We start from the raw sequence: 15,118 nt of genomic DNA, 5'->3' as shown, positions 1-15,118 counted from the left end.
AACAGGAACAATTACATATGTTTTTTGTGTTTTGTTTATACATTTTCATTATCTTTGTACATTTGGTTTTGAATTTGAGGAAGGTTCAGGAGAGCTAATAACTGTAGGAGTGAGTAAGGGAGACAGAAACTCCACAAAGGGAGAGTGATAGCTGATGCTTATCAGTTCCCCAGTAACAATTAATAAGCAATATTTAGCTTAGTTTTAAGGAAAAGTGTTCAGGAGACAGTTGAAGAAGAGTACAACAGAGTTCAAATGGATTAGCTTGTGATTCTTTTTCATACATTCTGGCTATGCGAGAGAAAATGTGAAGATGCATAATGTTAAAAGCTGGATGATTAATTAAATATTGGAAACAATCATGAAGGAAAGGTAGAGATCATTGTTATAAGGAGTTGTTAATTAGGTATGTTAAGCTGATAAGCAAGTAGGAATTTACTTCATACCTAGAATTATGGAATTAAGCTTTAAGGGGTTTTAAAGGAAAAAGCAAAAATTTTTTGGACAGAAGTGAAGGAAGAATCAGTGAAGAACCTTGGAGAAAAGGGCATAACAGTCAGGATGGCAAGCGAAAGAAGGATCTTGAGATTTTGATTCTTAAAATTTTGAATCATAACATTTTGAGTTAGAGAAAGCACTATGGTGTAAAGTATTGTTGTTGGAATAAGGTTCATCACTTGGGAAAAAATATTTATTAATAAAACATAGTCCCCAGAAAATTGACACAAGTTTTTTTCTGTAAAAATGTATAAAGTAATAAACACACACACACACACACACACATATATGTATTTATTTATATATATGAAAACCACAGCAGTTTCCATTTGCCCTCTTGGAATGAAATCATCCTAAAACAAACTAAGCTTTTGTTTAGCTTTGAGACAGGCTTTCCTAAAAATCCATCCTCTATTTTTACTGAAAATCTTTTTCAGTTCAAATCAGTTTTATTCTATGTACAATATTTTTCTTATCACAAAAATAATTACTTGAGTTTACTAGCTACATGCATTCTCATGTCCACTCTCTATTTTCAAAGTGTTCTCTTGATCTATCTTAAATTTTTTTCTGCAAATATTTAGATAATAGTAGATATAAAAACGTATATTTTTTCAATTATCCATTCCAAACTATTAGTTGGCTAACTTAATTCACTGCCGCCAACAGATACAACCATATTATTATGAGTTCATGGTGTCACAACTAGACATCAATATGGTCTTATGGTGAGTACATAGTTCAGAAGAGTAAACCTCTGACCCATAGGACTTTAATATAAACTGTAGGGCAAAAGGCAACAGGAGAGTGAAACAAACTGACAGAAAAGCACAAGAGATTTAACACTATTACTGTAGCTGACTTTCCAGTTCCATTCAGTTTACATCATTTCTATTAAAACAGCAATACGAGTACAACAGTCTGGACAGGCTCATAATTCTGTGGTGTCAGCAGTTCTCCACTAGAAAATAAAGCCTTAAAATGGAATATTATGAGTACTTCAGGAACAGTCCAGAGAGAGCTGGGAAATTTTTCAAAGCATTGCTTCTTCCTCTTCTCTAAATCCCCTTGGTGTCTTTTTTATTAATCAGAAAAATGATATCTTGTTCCCTCGAAGTCAGTGACAAAACTAATAGCATAGGATTCATCTCACTTAAGTTTAAGTGTTTACACGGTACATTTCAACTATTCATTCTCAGCTCCCTTTATAGTGAAAAGGAGAAATAGACAGCTAGGGGTGCAAACCTTCTGCCTTCTTTTGGGCATTTGCAGTAGGGTGAAATGAATTTTACCAAAAAAATTTTGTTTCTCTCCAATGACCGTAAGGGGTTTTCAGGGTTGCTACTTCAGATTAAATACTTGTGCTATAGATAACTATGTTTGGTCAAGTAAATTTGTTTGCTATTGATTTAAATGAGGCAAAGATTTTACGTGAGCATCATCTGGCCATATTTATGTATTGAATTATTTCTCCATAGTTCTAGTCATAGAGATGATTAGTTTAAAATTCAAGATTTGTCGATAGATAACAGCGACTTTTCCCCTCCTAAGAAAAAACTTTTCTTTTCACCTTTTTTAATCAAAAGGCTGGAAAGAAGCAGAGATATCATAGTAGCTGGTATAGCAGCTGGAATGAATAGTTCAACTGTTCAATAGATGAACAAAATTGTAGGAGATACAAGATTAAATACAACCAGAACAAATCACATACTGGAACCTTTTAAAATAGTTTGCCTCTCTCCTTCATATTCCATTTATAATATTATAACATTTTCTATGACTATATCAACTGCTATTTTGGCACAGAAATATTCCAGTATTTCTTCTGCAAGCACTAAAAGATAACAGGTTTCTGAAGGCGACTAAACAAAATCTCTTTCATTAGGTTTCACTGTATGATTTCAACAAACTAAAAAGTGCTCATGCATTGGCAAAGAAGATAGATGGGTCTTTCAGGTAAATCAGTGAAGGAAAATTTGTATGTTTCAAAATATTTCACATGGAAATCTAAAGTTTCAATCATCCTCTCTTGTAAATCTTTTCCAAATGCCATTATTTGATCAACTGTGGAGAACACCAAAATGGGGAAAGCTTTGCCAGAATCATACAGTTTGAACTGAAGAGAAAAAGGTATTTTTATTTTGCTAAAATATTCTAGGAAGAAGCCAGAATTTGAATGAAAAATTGTTTGACTAAAAATTACTCTGTAATTCTGATATTTTTCCAACACATCCAGTATACACATCAGTTTCAGGGCCCATTGATCTAGGTATTCCTCTTTTCTTAGCACAGTCCTTGGGAATGAAGGTTTGTGGAGAGGGTGATTTTCCTTAAAAAAAAATTCTAGGGTCCCTCCTCACTGTCTTTCATCATCATCTCCTTGGGAGGGCAAGTGGGGTCCATCAAAGGCAGAATCAAAGAAAACTCCTGGAGTTCTTTTTAGCTGGAAAGAAATTCTTGAACCTGGAGCCAGACATCTCTGTAACAATGATTTGGGTAGCGATGAAGAGAAATCTGGCATCTCACTCTAAGGTTCCCTTGTTAATATCTTCAGGCTGTGTGGACAACTGCCAAATGGAACTTTCACCTATAGTCATTATCTTCAATGTGTGCATTTATGTTCCTTCTGCTAGAGAAATCCTAGATGTTTGTACGCGGCACTTTTGAGTAGCAACTATAAAGAGCCACATGTATAAATAAACATTTTTGTTCTCTCTGTGCATAGATAAAGACAAGGCTCCAATTGAAAAGCAACTTAAGGAACAGCCTTTCCTTTGTTACATTACAGTAATTTGTTTGATACACAAGGAAAAGACAGACGGGAATGGGAGTTACCCTTGTAAAATGTTTATATCTGTGGTCTGTGCATATATGTTTTTGTTATATTTGTAATGTATTTTGTTAGGCAAGCATGCAGGACTGCCTTGAGAAAAAAACACTAATTCACAACATTCGACCTTTCTCAGCTCATGCAATGAACTGCGACCAACATGCTGTACTAAACTGATAGAACTCCACAAAACACATTAATTCTTTTTTTATAAAAATACACAATGGAAGAATCATAAGTAAAGATTCCTTAAAGTAAGAAAAGAAGAAAAAATAACATACAACAGAGATAGAAATCCTCTTTATAGTAATGGAAGAACTCAATGCTCAGAGAATGTAGATTACCCTTCTTACGTATTTATGTATCTATTTATCATTGGTCACGGGAGTACTTAGAGGAATTCCAAAATTTTTGAACCACATTCGCTGCTCCTTGTATTTGTATGTCATACACATACACAGTTGTGAAGGAGGTGTAGTTCATACATGTTTTCATGACAAGTTACAGTAAATGTCTTTACAGAGTAAAGTTTGGAAGAGTTTTGAAAGATTTTATTGTTTTAGGAGTCATCAAACCAGGAAGTGGAAAATGCTGTGTGAACTGAATGACCAATACACCCATGACGATATTGGAAAACCAAGTTATTAAAGTAAGGGCTATAAATGAAAAGTCATTTAGGTGCTTCAAGTCAAGCATATGAGTACTCAGTAATGTGCAGAACTGAGGGTACAGAAAATAGTCTGTGTGGATTCATAGTCCGAGATATATTTGCATGAAAATAAGCAAATATGATGTCTGTTTAGGGACAATTATGGAACAGAAAAAGGAAATAAACTTTTACCTTTTTTAGCACTTTTCCCAATTCCAGTCTTTCTTAGAAGTAGTGTCAAGTCAGTGACGGAGAAAATGCATATGTAACAAATCACTCTGGACAGTCAATATTCCCAGACCTTCTTTTCCATAAAGAGTGAAAGAGAAAATTTGAGAGGAAAGGGTACATTTCTAGAGCAGAATGTCTTTGACAGGGCCCAGCTCCTGAGTCATGACTTCACGTTTCTTAATCTTGGCAGTAGAATAAAGTCCTTAGCAGAAGAACATTTTAAAGTCCAGATACACGACACTTCAGAGTTCTTGTCATAACTTTTCTTTTTATGTCTACACGATTTACAGTGTTTGCAGATGGAAGTAATTTAATACCATGGTGATCTTCCATCTAGCCTGTTTCCTTTTAGTGACCTTATGTTTACTATAAGAAAACACCAACAAGGTGTCTGATTTCTCCATGGAAAGATGGTAACTATTTAAAACAAAAAGATTTTATCCAACAGAATCATAATTCTTCTACTGTTCCTATGCTTTAACAAAAATGCTCATTTGTTCTGGGGGAGTGTTTTAGTAGGAGACAGAGCCAGCTTGGCTTTCCTGCAAAAGATGCATTTAAAATAAAAGAAAAAATAAAGCAATAGTAAGAACCACAGGTTTTATGTTTTAAATGGAAAGAGTTCTAGTTGGAAAGGAGTTGATTACATATTTCATATCACGACCTCACATTCAACCAGCCCTTCCGCACATGCACCCTAAAAACATCCTGCTGTGGTTCCTGGCATCTATGAAAGGTTGGTTGAAAGTTGCAGACTAAGCATATTTCACAGAAGCTTGGACAGAGAAAAATGGAAATCTTACCTTTTTTTTTTTTTTTTTTAACTCACCCATCCTGGAGCTGCAGTCCAGAGGCTAAAATGCTAAAATGTACTGGTCTCCATATTATCATATCTTTGTAACATAGTAAGGTTTTTGCGGGGTATCTCCGGAGTGCTTTATTAAGTTGATAAGAGAGTAGAATCCTTTAGAAAAAATTTGCTAGGCTTTTTCTTAAGCTGAAAGCAACCACACACTCACATTTAGCATCTAATTTTTGTAAATGAGAGACGGGTTGAGTGCTGGCCTAATTTTGTGCATTCAAGTACTGTAATTGTGCTTGTAAAACAGTACTACAACTTGTTAAGGAAGAAATTTGGCAGAGTTGATTATACAACTGGGCAGAGAGCTTACTTTATGGCAGCTAGCCTGTAAGTATCTCAGATATGGGATAGGTCTATCTTTGGACTTCAGAAGATACTTACATCGCTCAGATCTTTAGGAGTGGTAATATGTTATGATATATATCATATTATATATATCAGCCAGATATATCACAGCTATATCAGTTGTGACTCTTTCCCACAGTTTAATTTTTAATGAATTATTAGAATATGTTGTTATTTTTTAAAGGAAATTAAGTCTGAAGGTAGAAATTATAAAAATAAAGTACATATAAAAGAATATTTCTCCCTTAAAGTTTTCATTAGGAACTTCTGTCTATTTATTTTTTTCTCTCTCTTTCTTCATTGCTCTTGGCTAAAAAACATTCCTGGGTTTTCTATGGCTTCAGCATCATGAAGCTGAAGCTGATTCTGATGCAAATGAATATACTTACCATCTTTCTGGCTTTCTAGGACCAGCTTAAATACTACTTTCCACTTACTGTATGTAATGACATCCAGGGATGCATTCTGTTTTAAGTCAAGTAGAGAAGCAAAGAAGAAATGATGTCCAAATTCAAAGTGTTTCAGCAAAATGTCATCATTTTTATAAAAGTTTCTTTGAGCAAAATAGGTTTTGACTTTTTGACTGTTCTTCATTTGTATAGGTATAGATATAGAGATATAGGTAGATAGGTATAAATATATAATATAAATTTGTAAAGTCAGAGTAGAAACATCTAAAATAAATGCAAAAAACCACTTCAGAATGAAATCAAATTAATAGCATTCGATGAACTGAAGAAATATTTTTAAGAGTTTATGCTAGTGTCTAACTAATTCTTCAACTCTCCAATGTGCCTTAAGCACAAAGAAAGAGATAGCTGATTTTAACTACCTATCTCTTCTGATAACCCCAAGAGGAACTAGAAAATATGACAGACCCTCAGCCTTAAAGATAATGGGAATTGTACAAATCTCATCCCCTATATAGCAGATGAAACTATAGAAGCAGCCTTTATCATAGATTTTTTTATTTTTTATTTTTAAGAGATCATTGTGTGTTCAGTGGATAAGCAAGGGATATGCTTAATGATGCTAGTTAATGGAGACTTATGTACTGAACTGGGGAGGCACCAGATCTAAAGCTGCTGGAATTCTGTGGTCTTCATTTCAATGGCCTTTGAAAGAGAAGCCAGGTAAACCCAGGCTGGCAACACATGCACAACAGTGTGTGTGGCTCGTTTTAAAAGAATTGTTCAGTTGTCCCCCTGTAAAGGTGTCCTCTGTCTTGCATACAATGTTTTAGCTACACCAAGAGAGGTGGGTTCAAGCTTTATCTCATGAACTTGCTCACTCATTATTCAGTTAGGAAACTTTGTACTGATTTCAAAAAAACACCTTACCCCAAGATCAACCATTATCCAAGGGGAGTAATATCTCATTGCAGGACCTTAAGCTGTCTGGCTAGACTGGGCAGGTGTGTGAATCAAACTAAGTGTTTTATAATCCAGTCGCTTGTGGAAATCCTGAGTGTAGGGACTTTCATGCCTGAGCTGTAGCATGACTACATCAGAGAGGCAGAGAGCTCAGAAGCTCCCAGTATAGATACAGCATGGCATATAGGTGTTCTCATAGCTAAAGGCTGTGAAAGGCTAAAAATGTTGCCTGCTGTATCACAGTCATCATTTCCACAGGTGATAAAGTGGTGCTTTTTGTAATTTTCCCTGAAAGGTAAGAAGAAAACAGAAATCATAATTTTTTTCTCATGGAAGATAAAAAGTCTGCACTTTACTTTTCCTATTTTCCATTTCTCTTTCTCTCCACACTTCTACATCAACACTATCATTCTTACAAGAAGAAATATATGTTGTATAAATAAGATGGTAAGGCCCTCATAATTCACTTGTAGCCTTTTCTCTGAGATTTATTGGGTTTTCTATCACAAGTTGAGATAAGAACCACATTCCACTTTTTGCCCTTTGCAAGATACACTACAAGATCTATGCTGATAAGAACAGGGATCCTGTAGTTAGACAGAGGACCTAGGAAGTAATGAAAAATGTTTTCATATGACTTTTATAAACTGCTTGAGCATTTTATTCTGCCAAGCTATCTTTCAGTATGTTGCTTTTGATGATCCCTCCAGCACTATTTATGTTTATTTTAAAAGTTTTCCTATTCCTGGTGTAAATGATTTTCTGGAATTCATCTACCCCCATAGACTACTTTTTGACAAATATTCCTCACCTACCTGGCCTTTTGGAAGCATTTTGTGTGGGAACTAATTTTCATAGTGTCTAGTTTCATTTCATTTGTTTATAGTCATTTTCATTTCATGGACTTTGACAGGCTTAAAAGAAAAGAGAAGGTCATAGAAAAGCCAAAGTATTTTAGCATTAGATAGAGATGATACTGACCAAATTACCAGATCCAAATGATTTGAGCAGATCAGACCTGATTTTTAACTCTGTCATTAGATGAATGAAACCCCACAGATCCAGCTTTGGGAAAGACCTACCCTTTAACTTGTAACAGACCCTGTATCTAGAAAAATGTTTGTTTATCCGCCTCAGCATGTGTTGCACCCTAATTTCAGGTAAGAGTCAGATGCTGCCTGAAGTCCTTGAACAAACACAGCTCCCATTATTCTCCTACAAACTCTAAAGAATAATACAGATGGCGACTTTCCAGTCATTTGCGAAGGAACTGAGAACAAAAATAGGGCCTTTCCATCCATAAATCTTTTACTGTCCGCATGGGAGGTGATAGTGGGATTTTACTAAGCACCCCCAAAACTTGGACTTTGTAAGTTGTTGCATAGTGCAGAACAAATTAGGCATTGGTTCAGCAGAGCTCTAGAACTTTAAAATTCACAGCTAATGGACTAAATCACCTTGGACATCAGTGACTTAACTTTTTAAAGAGGATTTGGACAGAGTTGTTTGCTAAGAAGCACCATAAGAAACATAGCTAAGGTTGCGTATTATTTTTTAAATATTTTTTCTCATATGCATGTCAGTAGTTTCCTGCACAATGGCTTTGCGCATGCAGGGAGAGCCTTATTTAGGCTCCCGGGATTTTATCTAGTACAGATTTCACAAATATTTCATGCATATCCATACAGAGATAGGTTTTTGCATATACAGATAAATACAGACCATAGATAGATGATATAATGTTGATGATACAATAATATTTGCTCTCTTTCCTGCTCTCTCTGCCTTAATCAGAAACAAGCAGCATATGTTCAGATTCACATATTGTAGTGTTTTGCTACTGATCTTATCAGTTCTTATCTCCCTGAGGAATGGGACAAAACAAGGCAAAGTATTTATATTTCTTCCCATTCGATGGAACCACCCACCACTTAGAAGGCTAATATGCTTCAAATGACCTCTACAGTGGTTCAAAATGCTTTTGTGACCTGTGAAGTTCTTCTATGAAAACCTAAGAAATGAATGATGATGACTTATGATATATAATGCCTAAATCAAAAAGAGGGAACCTTTATTATAATAAAACCCCTGAGCAACAATGAAAGCCTTATAATTCATCATGTAACAAAACAGCTCTGTAATTGTATTGCGCCTATATTGTATCTTGGTGTTTTGAGTAAATTGTGTCTTAGTGATTCACCTTACATATAAAATTCGTTCATGAATTTATATATGCTGAATATAAATCTGAGTTGAATATCAGTCTACTGTTTTTGCTTCTTTGACTGCATCTTTATCCAACAAATTCAAACACAAATTAAGCCAGACTACTTTTCAAATCTAGCTTTCTACACAGTAGTTCTATGTGATATGAAATCCCGGTGGTTTTAAACAACCTCACAGTCTATTTTATAAATAGGCTACATGACACAGGAAAGACATAAGATCTTCAGTATAAATTATATTTGATGAATTCAATGTGACCACAGTGCTCTCATCCATAAATGTATTCAGATAATGCATGGAGAAAGGAAACATTTCCCTGCTTTTATGTAATTTTATTAGCTGCATTTTCAAATGGACATGCTAATGAAAGAGTTCCGTTATTCTCAATGGCATTAGGCATGTCTTCAGCCTACCACTGAATTTGACCACTTTGTATAGTGTCAGAAACAGACCAAACCCCTCTTGAAAAAAATCTCACCTTCTAATCTGGTGCGGGAAAGGGAACTTCAGGTGCCCAGACCTGTTGAAATGTGATCCTATATATGGTAATTTTTAGACTTCTCAGAAATAATTGATATTACCCAAATAATATAAAATGAATATTTTCTCCATTACTATGTACAATAAAAAATTTAAATTAAATTGCAGACCTATTTCACTTTAAATTAAAACAATCTAAATATATTATCTAAATATATTCCTTCACTATAATGTTTCATTTTGTCTATAGAGATAGAAACAAAATAAAATGCTCTTCCATGTGGGCGCTAATGACACCAAGGGCCAACTGGAGACCATCAAGCAGGATTTCAGAGCTCTGGGGATGGGGTTCAAGGGTCTGGGAGCCCAGGTCATCTTCTCCTCAATCCTGCCAGTGAGGGGGATGGATGAGAGGAGGAGGAGACGGACTTTCCAAGTTAACAACTGGCTGCGCTGCTGGTGTTGGCAACAGGGTTTTGGTTTCTACGACCATGGGACGCTGTTTGAAGATCGACAACTGCCGGGGAGAGATGGGATCCACCTCACTAAGCGGGGCACGTGTGTCTTTGCCAACAGGTTGGCCAACCTGGTAAGGAGGGCTTTAAACTAGGAAAGATGGGGGAAGGGAGAGTCAGAGACAGGGTAGTCAGCAGAACGTGGCTCAAGTTGGGACGCCTCCAGCAGGTGAATGCAGCCAGGGAAGTGCGCATGGGATGTGGCAAGACCTTGCCCAAGACCTTCCGTGCTCCGGGCAGGCCTTGGCCAGGTGGCAAGCAGCTTGGCCACATGTGTCTGGCCTTGGTGGCTGCGGGAGGTGGAGTGGGCTGAGAGGGAGGGAAGGCCATTGAGGAGGCAGGGCACCTTGGCTGCCTTTGGAAGGGCAAGGGCTGAGAGTACTGGAGTTGAGGCCTCCCATTTCTCTGGCCCATCTCTCTGGCCACGGAGTCACAAAGGCACCTTGCTCCTTGGAGAGCAGGGAGAAAGGCTGGAGAAAGGAAGACTTTCCCGCGGTGGAGGAGCACGTGGTTAGAGATCACTTAAGCAAACTGGACATGCACAAGTCCGTGGGTCCTGCTGGGATACAGGCACGAGTGCTGAGGGAGCTGGCTGATGGCACTGCAAGGCCACTCTGAATCATCCAGGAAAGGTGCTGGTGATGAGGGGCTGAGGTGCCTGAGGCCTGGAAGAAAGCAACTGTCCCTGCAGTCTTGCAAAAGGGCAAGCAGAAGGCCCCAGGGAACTAGAGGCCAGTCAGCCTCCCCTCCATGCCTGGGGAGGTGCTGGAGCATCTCCTCCTGGAGACCATTGCCAAGCATGTGAAGAGGAAGAAGGTGATGAGGAGCAGTCAGCCTGAGTTCACCACGGGGAAACCATGCTTAAGCAAGCCACTAGCCTTCTCTGCTGGAATGCATGGCTGGGTAGCTGAGGGGAGAGCAGTGCATGTTGTCTGCCTTGCCTTCAGGAAGGCTTTTGACACTGTCTCCCATCACATGCTCCCAGGCAAGCTGAGGAAGTGTGGGCTAGATGAGTGGGCAGGGAGGTGCACTGAAAATTGGTTGAATGGTAGAGCTCATTGGGCTGTGATGGGTGGCGCAAGGTCTTGCTGGAAGCCTGTAGCTAGTGGTGTAGCCCAGGCGTCAATCCTGGCTCCAATCCTGCCCAACTTACTCCTCGGTGACCTCGATGACAGGCCAGAGTGCACCCTCAGCAAGTTTGCTGATGGTCAAAAACGGGGAAGAGCGGCTGCTGATGCACCAGAGGGTTGTGCTGCCCCTCAGAGGGCCCTCAACAGGCTGCAGAGATGGGCAGAGAGGACCCTCCTGATGTTCAATGAGGGGAAGTGCAGAGTGCTGCCCCATCCTCGCATGGGATGTGGCTATGGAGGATCCTCTTCTACCCCTCCTGGGAAACCTGCATGCTCGATCACCTCTCTGAAATGCCTGTACACCAATGCATGCAGCATGGGGAACAAACAGGAAGAACTAGAGATATGTGTGTGCGGTCGCAGGGCCATGATCTCATTGCCGTTACAGAGACATGGTGGGACAGCTCGCATGACTGGAGTGCTGTCATGGATGGCTACGTGCTTTCTGGGAAAGACAGGCCAGGTAAGCAACGTGGTGGAGTTGCTCTTTATGTGAGAGAGCAACTGGAATGTATTGAGCTGTGCCTAGGGGTGGATGAAGAGCAAGTCGAGGGCTTATGGGTAAGGATTAAAGGGCAGGCTAGCATGGGTGACACTGTTGTGGGTGTTTACTACAGACCACCTGATCAGGAAGAGGAAGTCAATGAGGCCCTCTACAGACAGCTGCAAGTAGCCTCACGATCCCAGGCTCTGGTTCTCATGGGGGACTTCGACCACCCTGATATTTGCTGGAAAGACAACCCAGCCAGGCTCAAACAGTCCCAGAGGTTCCTGCAGAGCATTGATCATAACTTTTTGACACAGGTGGTGGAGGAGCCAACAAGGAGAGGTGTGCTGCTGGACCTCGTACTAACAAACAAAGAAGGACTGGTGGAAGATGTGAAGGTTGGGGGCAGCCTTGGCTGCAGTGACCATGACATGGTGGAGTTCAGGATCCTGCGAGGACGAGGCAGGGCACTAAGTAGGATCGCAACTGGAGTTTAGGAGAGCAAAGTTTGGCCTCTTCAGGGACCTACTTGGAGGAATCCCATGGGTTAGGGCCCTAGAAGGAAGGGGGGTTCAAGAGAGCTGGTTAATATTCAAACATCACTTCCTCCAGGCTCAAGAGCAGTGCATCCCTATGAGTAGGAAGTCAAGCAAAGGAGGCAGGAGACCTGCATGGATGAGCAAGGAGCTCCTGGCAAAACTCAACCAGAAGAAGGAAGTATACAGAAAGTGGAAAGGGGGACAGGCCGCTTGGGAGGAATATAGGAACGTTGTCAGAGTATGCAGGGATGCGCTGAGGAAGGCTAAGGCCCGTTTGGAATTAAATCTGGCAAGAGATGTCAAGGACAACAAGAAGGGCTTCTTCAAATACATCAGTAGCAAGAGGAAGACTAGGGAAAATGTGGGCCCTTTGCTGAATGGGGTGGGTGCCCTGGTGACGAAGGATGCAGAGAAGGCAGAGTTACTGAATGCTGCCTTTGCTTCAGTCTTTACTGCTCAGGCCAGCCCTCAGGAACCCCAGAGCCTGGAGGCAAGAGAGAAAGCCTGGAGAAAGGAAGACTTTCCCTTGGTCGAGGAGGATCGGGTTAGAGATCACTTAAGCAAACCTGACACCCACAAATCCACGGGCCCCAATGGGATGCACCCACGAGTGCTGAGGGAGCTGGCGGATGTTATTGCTAGGCCACTCTCCATCATCTTTGAAAGGTCATGGAGAACAGGAGAGGTGCCTGAGGACTGGAAGAAAGCCAATGTCACCGCAGTCTTCAAAAAGGGCAAGAAGGAGGACCCAGGGAACTACAGGCCAGTCAGCCTCACCTCCATCCCTGGAAAGGTGATGGAGCAGCTCATCCTGGAGGCCATCTCCAAGCACGTGGAGGAAAAGGTGGTGATCAGGAGTAGTCAGCATGGCTTCACCAAGGGGAAATCATGCTTAACCAATCTGATAGCCTTCTAAGATGGAATGACTGCCTGGGTAGATGAGGGGAGAGCAGTGGATGTTGTCTACCTTGACTTCAGCAAGGCTTTCGACACTGCCTCCCATAACATCCTCATAGACAAGCTCAGGAAGTGTGGGCTAGATGAGTGGACGGTGAGGTGGATTGAGACCTGGCTGAATGGCAGAGCTCAGAGAGTTGTGATCAGCGGCACGGAGTCTAGTTGGAGGCCTGTAGCTAGCGGTGTCCCCCAGGGGTCAGCACTGGGTCCAGTCTTGTTCAACTTCTTCATCAATGACCTGGATGAAGGGACAGAGTGCACCCTCAGCAAGTTTGCCGACGATACAGAACTGGGAGGAGTGGCCGATACACCAAAGGGCTGTGCTGCCATTCAGAGAGACCTGGACAGGCTGGAGAGGTGGGCGGAGAGGAACCTCATGAAGTTCAAGAAAGGCAAGTGCAGGGTCCTGCACCTAGGGAGGAATAACCCCCGGCACCAGTACAGGTTGGGGGTGGACCTGCTGGAAAGCAGCTCTGTGGAGAAGGACCTGGGAGTGCTGGTGGACACCAAGTTAAGCATGAGGCAGCAATGTGCCCTTGTGGCCAAGAAGGCCAATGGTATCCTGGGGTGCATCAGGAAGAGTGTTGCCAGCAGGTCGAGGGAGGTGATTCTCCCCCTCTACTCAGCCCTGGTGAGGCCACATCTGGAGTACTGCGTCCAGGTCTGGGCTCCCCAGGACAAGAGGGATGTGGCACTACTGGAGCAAGTGCAGCGAAGGGCTACAAAGATGATTAGGGGACTGGAGCCTCTCTCTTATGAGGAAAGACTGAGAGAGCTGGGCCTGTTTAGCCTGGAGAAGAGAAAGCTGAGAGGAGATCTTATTAACGTGTACAAGTATCTTAAGGGAGACCCTTCATAGTGGTGCCCCATGACAGGACGAGAGGCAACGGGCACAAAGGGAAAGACAGCAAGCTCCATCTGAACGTAAGGCACAACTTGTTTCCTGGGTGGGTGACAGAGCACTGGAACCAGTTGCCCAGGGAGGTTGTGGAGTCTCCCTCCTTGGAGACATTCCAAAGGTGTCTGGCCAGGGTTCTGGGCAGCCTGCTCTCAGTGACCGTGCTTGAGCAGGGGGATAGGACTCGATGATCTCCAGAGGTGGCTTGCAGCTGCAGCTGTTCTGTGATTCCGTGATTCAGTGATTCTTGCTTGTGGTAAATCCTCAAGTGATGCTCATATATCTGTTTCAGATTAATTATTCTATATATTAATATAGAAGTCTAAGCTTAAAATGGTAATTTACATTAAAGAACCATTACATTATCAAGAAAAGAAATTAATTTAAAATAGTTGTATGGAACACGTAATTATGACTGTAACTGCTCAAGGATGGAATTAACATGCATTGACACCAAGCTGGCGTAATACAGCCAGGAGTAATTCTTAAAACTCTTAAGGCCAAAGTATTTGCTGTGTCAGGGCCCTCAGTGCACGAACAGGCCTCACTGGCCTTGTCCAGCCTCACATGGGACCTCCTCCCACCCTGCCCATAGCCCAGGAGCCTCATTTAAGGTCAGCCTGGGGCTATCAGTCCTTCCCTGGGCTACACTATAGGTGTGCCTGTCTCTGATACTTGTCTTCTGTTGTTCCTGGATGGACACTGGGCCTGATTTGTCACATCACCATATCTGTGGCTGTTGGTGGAGCCTATTGCCAGCACCCTGCTCTGCCTGTCATGTTCAGACCCTGTGGGACTGCACCCTGGTGAGTGAGGGCACTGCCTGTGCCAGGATCATCCTTAGTTCCCGGCTTGTCATCCTGCATGGAGCAGCCCTGCTCTTGCTGCTTTCTGGCACACCAGTCTGTTGAAGTTACCAGGAGTATAGGTGTTTAGCTACTTGAACACAGGTTGCCTTAATGGGAACTTAGACACCCCACATAAGAAATTTAGGCCTTTGTACTTTAAGATTGGGGAAATCTTTCTTGGAGTTTCATAAAGGTGCTGTTTGAACTTCTATCCTTCAAGAAGGATGTCTCTTTCTTTTATTTGACTGGA

This window comes from Apteryx mantelli, chromosome 5, assembly GCF_036417845.1.
Source record: "Apteryx mantelli isolate bAptMan1 chromosome 5, bAptMan1.hap1, whole genome shotgun sequence".
NCBI lineage: Eukaryota > Metazoa > Chordata > Aves > Apterygiformes > Apterygidae > Apteryx > Apteryx mantelli.
Note: the sequence above shows the minus strand (reverse complement) of the source record.